Source organism: Sinohyriopsis cumingii, unplaced genomic scaffold (assembly GCF_028554795.1).
Source record: "Sinohyriopsis cumingii isolate HCF-2022 unplaced genomic scaffold, ASM2855479v2 utg004990l, whole genome shotgun sequence".
NCBI lineage: Eukaryota > Metazoa > Mollusca > Bivalvia > Unionida > Unionidae > Sinohyriopsis > Sinohyriopsis cumingii.
The window spans coordinates 10,001-22,500 of record NW_028316870.1 but is presented as its reverse complement, the minus strand read 5'-3'; positions in this window follow the sequence as shown (position 1 = coordinate 22,500).

Sequence of the window (12,500 nt, the reverse complement as noted above, 5' to 3'; positions counted from 1 at the left end):
TTCATATATAAATGCTACACCAAAATTTTTGTCCACTTTCAACCGAGCCACCTGAAAACGCATTTTTTTCTATATAATAGTGCCAAATTCTATATGTGGGTAGTTGATCAGAAAATTTTTCGACGTACCCTGTGCCATCGAGCTTCCCAGCCCATTTTCGAACGAAAAGCAACCACGTTCTTGCCTTGCCTGGGAAGGAAAGCATTTCACGGAATGCACCTTCCCTATCGTCCGAAGCCAGCTGCCTAGGGGTACCCTGTACCAGCGAGCGCCTAGACAAGCCTAGCTCAGTGTACCGCCCCAGTACTGTGGTATAGCTCCCGATATCGTAGGCTAGTGTGCTCGGTTCGCAAGGCAGCTATACCACTACTATATGAATGCTACACCAAAATTTTTGTTCATTTTCAACCGAGCCACCTCAAAATGCATTTTTTTCTATATAATAGTGCCAAATTCTATATGTGGGTAGTTGATCAGAAAATTTTTCGACGTACCCTGTGCCATCGAGCTTCCCAGCCCATTTTCGAACGAAAAGCAACCACGTTCTTGCCTTGCCTGGGAAGGAAAGCATTTCACGGAATGCACCTTCCCTATCGTCCGAAGCCAGCTGCCTAGGGGTACCCTGTACCAGCGAGCGCCTAGACAAGCCTAGCTCAGTGTACCGCCCCAGTACTGTGGTATAGCTCCCGATATCGTAGGCTAGTGTGCTCGGTTCGCAAGGCAGCTATACCACTACTATATGAATGCTACACCAAAATTTTTGTTCATTTTCAACCGAGCCACCTCAAAATGCATTTTTTTCTATATAATAGTGCCAAATTCTATATGTGGGTAGTTGATCAGAAAATTTTTCGACGTACCCTGTGCCATCGAGCTTCCCAGCCCATTTTCGAACGAAAAGCAGCCACGTTCTTGCCTTGCCTGGGAAGGAAAGCATTTCACGGAATGCACCTTCCCTATCGTCCGAAGCCAGCTGCCTAGGGGTACCCTGTACCAGCGAGCGCCTAGACAAGCCTAGCTCAGTGTACCGCCCCAGTACTGTGGTATAGCTCCCGATATCGTAGGCTAGTGTGCTCGGTTCGCAAGGCAGCTATACCACTACTATATGAATGCTACACCAAAATTTTTGTTCATTTTCAACCGAGCCACCTGAAAATGCATTTTTTCCTATATAATAGTGCCAAATACTATATGTGGGTAGTTGGTCAGAATATTTTTCGACGTACCCTGTGCCATCGAGCTTCCCAGCCCATTTTCGAACGAAAAGCAGCCACGTTCTTGCCTTGCCTGGGCTTGCTAGCTACCAAAGAGAGTGTGCCTGCCTCTCTCCCTTCTCGCTTGTCCTGTCCTTGGTAAGCTAGCCTTCGATCGCACCTTGCTAGCTACCAGAGAGAGAGTGTGCCTGCCTCTCTCCCTTCTCGCTTGTCCTGTCCTTGGTAAGCTAGCCATCGATCGCACCGTGCTAGCTACCAGAGAGAGAGAGAGAGCGTGCCTGCCTCTCTCTCTCTCCCTTCACGCTTGTCCTGTCCTTGGTAGGCTAGCCTTCGCTCGCACCTAGCTAGCTACCAGAGAGAGAGAGTGTGTCTGCCTGCCTGCCTGCCTTATCGGCCTCTCTCTCTCGTCTCGATTCACTTTCAATCGAGACCATAGGAAACGCATTTTTTCCTATATAATAGTACCAAATACTATGTGTGGGTAGTTGGTCAAAAAGTTGCCCAAAAGGTGCACCTTTTTGAATTCGTTCCGTTTTTACCAAGGGCTTTCTACCACGGCCAAACCTTCGATTCCCCAAGCCTTTCCTCACTCTCTATCACACCTTGCTAGCTACCAGAGAGAGAGAGTGTGCCTGCCTCTCTCTCTCCCTTCTCGCTTGTCCTGTCCTTGGTAAGCTAGCCTTCGATCGGACCTAGCTAGCTACCAGAGAGAGAGAGAGAGAGAGAGAGAGAGAGAGTGAGTGTGCCTGCCTCTCTCTCTCCCTTCTCGCTTGTCCTGTCCTTGGTAAGCTAGCCTTCGATCGGACCTAGCTAGCTACCAGAGAGAGAGAGTGTGCCTGCCTCTCTCTCTCCCTTCTCGCTTGTCCTGTCCTTGGTAAGCTAGCCTTCGATCGGACCTAGCTAGCTACCAGAGAGAGAGAGTGTGCCTGCCTCTCTCTCTCCCTTCTCGCTTGTCCTGTCCTTGGTAAGCTAGCCTTCGATCGGACCTAGCTAGCTACCAGAGAGAGAGAGTGTGCCTGCCTCTCTCTCTCTCCCTTCTCGCTTGTCCTGTCCTTGGTAAGCTAGCCTTCGATCGGACCTAGCTAGCTACCAGAGAGAGAGTGTGTGCCTGCCTCTCTCCCTTCTCGCTTGTCCTGTCCTTCGTACGCTAGCCTTCGATCGCACCTTGCTAGCTACCAGAGAGAGAGTGTGCCTGCCTCTCTCCCTTCTCGCTTGTCCTGTCCTTGGTAAGCTAGCCATCGATCGCACCGTGCTAGCTACCAGAGAGAGAGAGAGCGTGCCTGCCTCTCTCTCTCTCCCTTCACGCTTGTCCTGTCCTTGGTAGGCTAGCCTTCGCTCGCACCTAGCTAGCTACCAGAGAGAGAGAGAGAGTGTGTGTCTGCCTGCCTGCCTGCCTTATCGGCCTCTCTCTCTCGTCTCGATTCACTTTCAATCGAGACCATAGGAAACGCATTTTTTCCTATATAATAGTACCAAATACTATGTGTGGGTAGTTGGTCAAAAAGTTGCCCAAAAGGTGCACCTTTTTGAATTCGTTCCGTTTTTACCAAGGGCTTTCTACCACGGCCAAACCCTCGATTCCCCAAGCCTTTCCTCACTCTCTCTCTCGCACCTTGCTAGCTACCAGAGAGAGAGAGTGTGCCTGCCTCTCTCCCTTCTCGCTTGTCCTGTCCTTGGTAAGCTAGCCTTCGATCGGACCTAGCTAGCTACCAGAGAGAGAGAGAGAGAGAGAGAGAGTGTGTCCTGCCTCTCTCTCTCCCTTCTCGCTTGTCCTGTCCTTGGTAAGCTAGCCTTCGATCGGACCTAGCTAGCTACCAGAGAGAGAGAGTGTGCCTGCCTCTCTCCCTTCTCGCTTGTCCTGTCCTTCGTACGCTAGCCTTCGATCGCACCTTGCTAGCTACCAGAGAGAGAGTGTGCCTGCCTCTCTCCCTTCTCGCTTGTCCTGTCCTTGGTAAGCTAGCCATCGATCGCACCGTGCTAGCTACCAGAGAGAGAGAGAGAGCGTGCCTGCCTCTCTCTCTCTCCCTTCACGCTTGTCCTGTCCTTGGTAGGCTAGCCTTCGCTCGCACCTAGCTAGCTACCAGAGAGAGAGAGAGTGTGTGTCTGCCTGCCTGCCTGCCTTATCGGCCTCTCTCTCTCGTCTCGATTCACTTTCAATCGAGACCATAGGAAACGCATTTTTTCCTATATAATAGTACCAAATACTATGTGTGGGTAGTTGGTCAAAACGTTGCCCAAAAGGTGCACCTTTTTGAATTCGTTCCGTTTTTACCAAGGGCTTTCTACCACGGCCAAACCTTCGATTCCCCAAGCCTTTCCTCACTCTCTATCACACCTTGCTAGCTACCAGAGAGAGAGAGTGTGCCTGCCTCTCTCCCTTCTCGCTTGTCCTGTCCTTGGTAAGCTAGCCTTCGATCGGACCTAGCTAGCTACCAGAGAGAGAGAGTGTGCCTGCCTCTCTCCCTTCTCGCTTGTCCTGTCCTTCGTACGCTAGCCTTCGATCGGACCTAGCTAGCTACCAGAGAGAGAGAGTGTGCCTGCCTCTCTCCCTTCTCGCTTGTCCTGTCCTTCGTACGCTAGCCTTCGATCGCACCTTGCTAGCTACCAGAGAGAGAGTGTGCCTGCCTCTCTCCCTTCTCGCTTGTCCTGTCCTTGGTAAGCTAGCCATCGATCGCACCGTGCTAGCTACCAGAGAGAGAGAGAGAGCGTGCCTGCCTCTCTCTCTCTCCCTTCACGCTTGTCCTGTCCTTGGTAGGCTAGCCTTCGCTCGCACCTAGCTAGCTACCAGAGAGAGAGAGAGTGTGTGTGTCTGCCTGCCTGCCTGCCTTATCGGCCTCTCTCTCTCGTCTCGATTCACTTTCAATCGAGACCATAGGAAACGCATTTTTTCCTATATAATAGTACCAAATACTATGTGTGGGTAGTTGGTCAAAAAGTTGCCCAAAGGTGCACCTTTTTGAATTCGTTCCGTTTTTACCAAGGGCTTTCTACCACGGCCAAACCCTCGATTCCCCAAGCCTTTCCTCACTCTCTCTCTCGCACCTTGCTAGCTACCAGAGAGAGAGAGTGTGCCTGCCTCTCTCCCTTCTCGCTTGTCCTGTCCTTGGTAAGCTAGCCTTCGATCGGACCTAGCTAGCTACCAGAGAGAGAGAGAGAGAGAGAGAGAGAGTGTGCCTGCCTCTCTCTCTCCCTTCTCGCTTGTCCTGTCCTTGGTAAGCTAGCCTTCGATCGGACCTAGCTAGCTACCAGAGAGAGAGAGAGAGAGAGAGAGTGTGTGTGTGTGCCTGCCTCTCTCTCTCCCTTCTCGCTTGTCCTGTCCTTGGTAAGCTAGCCATCGATCGCACCTTGCTAGCTACCAGAGAGAGAGAGAGAGCGTGCCTGCCTCTCTCTCTCCCTTCACGCTTGTCCTGTCCTTGGTAGGCTAGCCTTCGCTCGCACCTAGCTAGCTACCAGAGAGAGAGAGAGTGTGTGTGTCTGCCTGCCTGCCTGCCTTATCGGCCTCTCTCTCTCGTCTCGATTCACTTTCAATCGAGACCATAGGAAACGCATTTTTTCCTATATAATAGTACCAAATACTATGTGTGGGTAGTTGGTCAAAAAGTTGCCCAAAAGGTGCACCTTTTTGAATTCGTTCCGTTTTTACCAAGGGCTTTCTACCACGGCCAAACCCTCGATTCCCCAAGCCTTTCCTCACTCTCTCTCTCGCACCTTGCTAGCTACCAGAGAGAGAGAGTGTGCCTGCCTCTCTCCCTTCTCGCTTGTCCTGTCCTTAGTAAGCTAGCCTTCGATCGGACCTAGCTAGCTACCAGAGAGAGAGAGAGAGAGTGTGCCTGCCTCTCTCTCTCTCCCTTCTCGCTTGTCCTGTCCTTGGTAAGCTAGCCTTCGATCGCACCTTGCTAGCTACCAGAGAGAGAGAGCGTGCCTGCCTCTCTCCCTTCACGCTTGTCCTGTCCTTGGTAGGCTAGCCTTCGATCGCACCTAGCTAGCTACCAGAGAGAGAGTGTGTGTCTACCTGCCTGCCTGCCTTATCGGCCTCTCTCTCTCTCTCGTCTCGATTCACATTCAATCGAGACCCTAGGAAACGCATTTTTTCCTATATAATAGTGCCAAATACTATATGTGGGTAGTTAGTTAGGAAAGTTTCAACTTCCTAACCTTACAGACACTACCCAAGCCATATCGCTACTAGAGCGAGAGAGGGTGCCCCTGCCTCTCTCTCTCTCTACCTTTCGCTCTACTCCTAGCACTCCTGGCTAGATCGGCATTGCATGCTGGCTGGGACGACCTATCCAACGAGGGGTCGATCGTCCCGATGCGACCAGGCGATCGGTCGCAACAGGGAAGAAACCAGCTATCGTACTACGTCTCTAATGCAATGTATAGGACCCCAAAATCACTTCTTCCCTATATATAGTGCCAAATTCTATATGGGGGTAGTTGGTCAGGAAAGTTTCAATTTTGAAATCGTGCCTTTGCTACCAACGGCTTTGCACCAAGGGAAAGCCAGGGGTACACAAGGACTAGCGCCACAGTCTCACTTCTCGGTTTTATTTTATTCATTATCTCGGTAACGGATAGGAATTTTTTGATGGGGTTTGCTTTGGCAGATCGGCCATTACGAGAGCTATAAAGCAATGTCAACTGCGAGATTCGAACTCTTCCCTGTTGGTCGGGGCGGTGGGTGCGTCAAAACATATGACTTTTCAAAAAATCGACTTTATGCCGTTTCACTAAATGTTGAATATCTCGGGAACCCCTTGATATTTTTCCATGGGGTTTGCATTGGAATATTGGCCAATGAAAGGTCTAGATTGCTATGTCGGCGGCGGGATTCGAACTCGTGCTAGGTAGTTTTTACAGTGAAAAAACCGATGAACAAATGACTTTTTTGGCAATTTCTCCGTAACAAATGGGAATATTTCGACGAGGTTTATGCCGGCAAGTCGGTCTCGATAGCCTGTATCAGAAAATAACAAGTTGCCTGGCACAACTCCTCCCCAATCGTCGGGGCGGTGGGTGCGTCAAAACATATGACTTTTCAAAAAAAATCGACTTTATGCCGTTTCACTAAATGTTGAATATCTCGGGAACCCCTTGATATTTTTCCATGGGGTTTGCATTAGAATATTGGCCAATGAAGGGTCTAGATTGCTATGTCGGCGGCGGGATTCGAACTCGTGCTAGGTCGTTTTCACAGTGAAAAAACCGATGAACAAATGACTTTTTTGGCAATATCTCCGTAACAAATGGGAATATTTCGACGGGGTTTATGTCGGCAAGTCGGCCTCGATAGCCTGTATCAGAAAATATCAAGTTGCCTGGCACACCTCCTCCTCAATCGTCGGGGCGGTGGGTGCGTCAAAACATATGACTTTACAAAAAGTCTTTATGCCGTTTCACTAAACGTTGAATATTTTGGGAACCGCTTGACATTTTTCCATGGGGTTTGCATTGGAATATTGGACAATGAAGGTTCTAGACTGCTATGTCGACGGCGGGATTCGAACTTGTGCTAGGTCGTCCTCACAATTAAAAAACCGATGAAAAGCTACAGTTTCCCCCATATCTCCAGAACGGCTGGGAATATTTTCAAGCGGTTTGCTGCAGCGTGTCGGGGCCACGGGGCCACGTCGGGGAACGGGTGCCACCCGGACGCCACCGGGCGAGGTGGTGTCAAAATGGCGGAAAAACCGTTAGGTTCCTAGAATGAAGTGGTGGAAGGGAACGTCCCATTGGCACGTTTCACACCTCGGCAGACGCGCCTGGTCGAGACGAAGACAGAGAGTGGTAGATGTTGAAAATCGGTGCAGGTTTGGCCGAGTTAGGGGCTGTTTTGTCACCCGGCAGGGGCCACAAAACGACAAAGTCCGAAAAGCTACAGTTTCCCCCATATCTCCAGAACGGCTGGGAATATTTTCAAGCGGTTTGCTGCAGCGTGTCGGGGCCACGGGGCCACGTCGGGGAACGGGTGCCACCCGGACGCCACCGGGCGAGGTGGTGTCAAAATGGCGGAAAAACCGTTGGGGTTCCTAGAATGAAGTGGTGGAAGGGAACGTCACATTGGCACGTTTTACACCTCGGCAGACGCGCCTGGTCGAGACGAAGACATAGAGTGGTAGATGTTGAAAATCGGTGCAGGTTTGGCCGAGTTAGGGGCTGTTTTGTCACCCGGCAGGGGCCACAAAACGACAAAGTCCGAAAAGCTACAGTTTCCCCCATATCTCCAGAACGGCTGGGAATATTTTCAAGCGGTTTGCTGCAGCGTGTCGGGGCCACGGGGCCACGTCGGGGAACGGGTGCCACCCGGACGCCACCGGGCGAGGTGGTGTCAAAATGGCGGAAAAACCGTTAGGTTCCTAGAATGAAGTGGTGGAAGGGAACGTCCCATTGGCACGTTTCACACCTCGGCAGACGCGCCTGGTCGAGACGAAGACAGAGAGTGGTAGATGTTGAAAATCGGTGCAGGTTTGGCCGAGTTAGGGGCTGTTTTGTCACCCGGCAGGGGCCACAAAACGACAAAGTCCGAAAAGCTACAGTTTCCCCCATATCTCCAGGACGGCTGGGAATATTTTCAAGCGGTTTGCTGCAGCGTGTCGGGGCCACGGGGCCACGTCGGGGAACGGGTGCCACCCGGACGCCACCGGGCGAGGTGGTGTCAAAATGGCGGAAAAACCGTTGGGGTTCCGGAATGAAGTGGTGGAAGGGAACGTCACATTGGCACGTTTTACACCTCGGCAGACGCGCCTGGTCGAGACGAAGACATAGAGTGGTAGATGTTGAAAATCGGTGGAGGTTTGGCCGAGTTAGGGGCTATTTTTCACCCATGCCACAATAGTCAAGGTCAAGGTAGGGAGCGTGGGAAAATAGTGTTTTTCTCCCAAGCGTGGAAAGATATGTTAAAGTTTGACCCACCGGCGCCTAGGTCTGGATGAGTCGCACCTGCCTGTGTTATCCCCGTGCATGTCGCTGTGTCCGTTCGTGCGTACGCCTTCGCATAGCAAACGCTTCGGTGCCAAGTCGGTAGCTTAAAGTTGGTTTTCTCCGAAAGCCTATGAGCGATCTTAAGGTGCGACCCATCGGCAGATGGGCCTCGACGAGACGCAGCTGGCAGTGAAAACCCCATGGATCTCGGCTGGTCCGATCGTCCGTAAGTCAAAGAAAACGAATGCAATGGAATTCGCAATGGTCAGCTCGCTGCGAGAATCGGATTATTTTTTTTCCTGGCCAAACGGGTGGACCAATGGGCAATTGCAAGACGTCATTCGATCTGGCGTGACGAGAGGCGTCTTGGAAAAAAAAATAAGTCCATTGGACCTGTACGTTCGTCCGTAATGGTAAGAAAACCGATTTTTGGAACCCCCCTCCAATGTTAAAGTGAAAATGTCCATTAAAAAAAGTTTTCTCGCCGACGGGTAGAGGTATTGTCCCGTGTCGTGGTTCGACCGCTCGGGCCCGACGAGACGCGTCTGCCGGTGCCAGGCACGGTCGAGTAGGCGTGTCCGTTCGTCCGTGCGCTCTGGAAAACGTTTTCAGCCGCGCCGAACCATACGAGTGCGAAGTTGGCTTAAATCGAGTTTGCTCGAAAAGTAATGGACCGATTTTGACATGCGACCTACCGACAGGTCGGTCTCGGCAAGACACGTCGGACGGTGTGAAAGACATGGAATTCCCATCGTCCGTTCGTCCGTCCGGGGAAGAAAACGGGCCCGTTGATGTCAATGTCGGAAGCGGGCGACATTGGGTCGAAGCGAGTTTTGAGCATCGCCACTTAAAGGTATGTTGCCATGCCCTACGTCGTAAGATGGGCCTGGAAGAGCCGCATCTGGTGGTGCAAACCGCATGAAAATCGGCTTGTCCGTTCGTCCGTGCGACCCGTCCACGTGCATGTCGCTGGAGCGCGACATGGGGTTGAAGCGAGTTTTCAGCATCGCCACTTGGCAGGATGTTGACGAGCCATACGTCGGACGATGGGCCTGGAGAAGACGCATCTGTGCGTGCAAACCCCGTGAAAATCTGCTGGTCCGTTCGTCCGTACGGCTGAGAAAATGCGTAGTTCAAGGTCAAGGTCGGGAGCGTGGGAAAAAAATGGCTTGGGTGCAGTTTTCTCTGGAACGGGAAGAGCTATCTTGAAGTGGGAAGCACCGGCACATCGGCCCGGACGAGTCGCATCTGCCTGCGAAAAGGGCATTTGAATCACCGTGTCCGTTCGTGTGCAGGACGAGGAAAATGAATGGTTTGACTGTTGCGGAGAAGACGGATCCGTACTTGGAGTTAGTACGTGATTTACGCTGGCGCACAAAGAGAGATATGAATACCAAGAAGAAGAAGAAGAAGAAGAAGAAGAAGAAGAAGAAGAAGAAGAAGAAGAAGAAAAAAAATTAGAAAATAAAAATAACAAAGAAGAAGAAGAAGGAAGGCGGGAAGAAAGAACATAATAATAATAATAATAATAATAATAATAATAATAATAATAATAATAATAATAAAACCCGCAATACAAGGTGATTTTGTACGATACTATTTAAAACACTTTATGGAAGCGTTCGATTGTCGTTTCTATGCATAAATTTGGCAATTGTAATCCATTCCACTGCATTTTTCATGATGGGAAAATATTGTCCCACTTGGGCAAAGATTGGCCCAAAATCTACCTGGCATTGGAAGCACTTGGCTTCATTCACCTTAGGACTCCAGCGTTACCTTGTCGTACAGACAATATTGTGTAGGCATGTTTGTCCAATTCCTTGGTTCGACATTAAAATCACTTCATACAAACAATATAAGTGATTTCGTCCAATTGCGCTCTTTGACAAATTTCAAAATTGTGTGCAATTCGATCATGTGGCATTGATAAACACTTTACAGAAGCGTTTAATTATGTTCTGTCTGCATGAAGTTGGCATTTTCCATGATGGGAAATATTTGTCCAAAACCTACATGTTATCTGGCTTTGAGCCCCCCCAAAATTGCCAAGAAAAGTAGCAAAATGTGGCCAAAAACCTACGTTATTGGGTTTGGGGCAAAAATTTGCACAACAATGTTCCGAAAAGTGGCCAAAAACCTACCTAAACTTTTCTGAGACACGCTCGACAGTGTCTTCTTTCCGCACGGTTTGTGTCAAGCCCGTTCCCTTGGCTGTGACGGGAACAAATAAATTTAAAAAAAAAAAAAAACAAAGGAAAAAAAAAAAAAAAAAAGAAAAGAAAAGAAAAGAAAAAATCGTATCTGTAGAACGGTAAAAGATATTCTCATGCGGTTTGCGTTGGCTGCTGCGTCCTAGACAGAGCTATTATGTCTCTCTGTATGTATGTATGTATGTATGTATGTATGTATGTATGTATGTATGTATGTATGTATGTATGTATGTATGTATGCAAATCAATAAATAACCAAGTCCAACAAAACCCATTTCTTCCATGCAAGTGTAAAGTTGCCAAATATATCTTAATGGCTGCGTCCGTTCGTCCGCCATCGGGAGAAAACCGTTTTCCACCATGCAAGTGTGAAGTTTCGAAAAATTGAAATCTTTGGAATATAGCGACGTGCCACATGTCGGCAGATCGGGCTCGAAGAGACGACTCTGTTAGAGCAAACCGCACGTCAATAGCCCTGTCCGTTCGTCCGTACGCTTCGAGAAACCGACCGTTTCTAGGTAAAACGCGGCTTAAAGTTCCTTTCCTCCGGAAGGGCAAGAGCTAGGTAGACGTGCGACCCAGGGCCAGATTGGTCTTGAAGAGACGCGTCAGGCAGTGAAAACCCCACGAAAATCGGACTGTCCGTTCGCCCGCCATTGGAAGAAAACCGATTCCTTCCATGCAAGTGTGAAGTTTCGAAAAATTGAAAGCTTAGGAATAGAGCGACTTGCCATATGTCGGCAGATCGGGCTCGACGAGGCCACTGTGCTAGAGCAAACCGAACGTCGATAGCCCTGTCCGTTCGTCCGTTCGCTTCGAAAAACCGACCGTTTTTAGGTGAAACGCGGCGTAAAGTTCCTTTTCTCGGGAGGGGCAAGAGCTAGGTGGACGTGCCACCCAGGGCCAGATTGGCCTTGAAGAGACGCGTCTGGCAGTGAAAACCCCACGAAAATCGGACAGTCCGTTCGTCCGTGCGACCATGAAAAGCCGAAGGTCAAGGTTGTTGCCATCACGGCATTCCGTTGGTTCGGTATCTTCACTCGAATACCTATATCTTTCGAACGCTCGAAGATATTTTCGTGCGGTTTGCTGCGGCTGATGGGTCTGAGAAAGACCTATCCGTCGATGCCTTGCGCTGGAAGATGGCTTCATCCTGGACGAGGCGGTGGCCATTTCAGCGAGAGACGAAAGTAATGGGAAAATAACAAGTAACCGACTTCGCTCGGGAAGCAATTTATCGGCACTCTTGCTAGAAAATTCGTGTCTCTAAAACGGCGAAAGATATTCTCGTGCGGTTTGCGGTGGCGGCTGCGTCCTAGAGAGAGCTATCCACGCATGCCTTGCCGAGCGAGATGGCTTCAAAGATGGCTTCGTGATGGCCGTTCAGGCACAGGCAGAAATCACTGGAGGGGGGGATAGACACACAAAACTCGCTCGGTATGCAATTTATCGGCACACTTGCTAGAAAATTCGTGTCTCTAAAACGGCGAAAGATATTCTCGTGCGGTTTGCGGTGGCGGCTGCGTCCTAGACAGAGCTATCCACGCATGCCTTGCCGAGCGAGATGGCTTCAAAGATGGCTTCGTGATGGCCGTTCAGGCACAGGCAGAAATCACTGGAGGGGGGGATAGACACACAAAACTCGCTCGGTATGCAATTTATCGGCACACTTGCTAGAAAATTCGTGTCTCTAAAACGGCGAAAGATATTCTCGTGCGGTTTGCGGTGGCGGCTGCGTCCTAGACAGAACTATCCACGCATGCCTTGCCGAGCGATATATATATATATATATATATATATATATATATATATATATATATATATATATATATATATATACATATATACATATATATACATATATATACATATATATACATATATATATATATATATATATATATATATATATATATATATATATATATATATATATATATATATATATATTCACACACACACACACACACAAAGACACACACACACACACACACATCAATTAATAACTAAGTCCAACGTTGGTTTTAGTTACTTCGCTTCCAAGGGCTTTGCACCAACGGAATGTCAGGGGTACACAAGGCCTAGCGCCGACGGCGGGAGGTATTATCAAATGTCAGATGCCAAAAGATCTGTCTTGAATAGACGCGTCGGC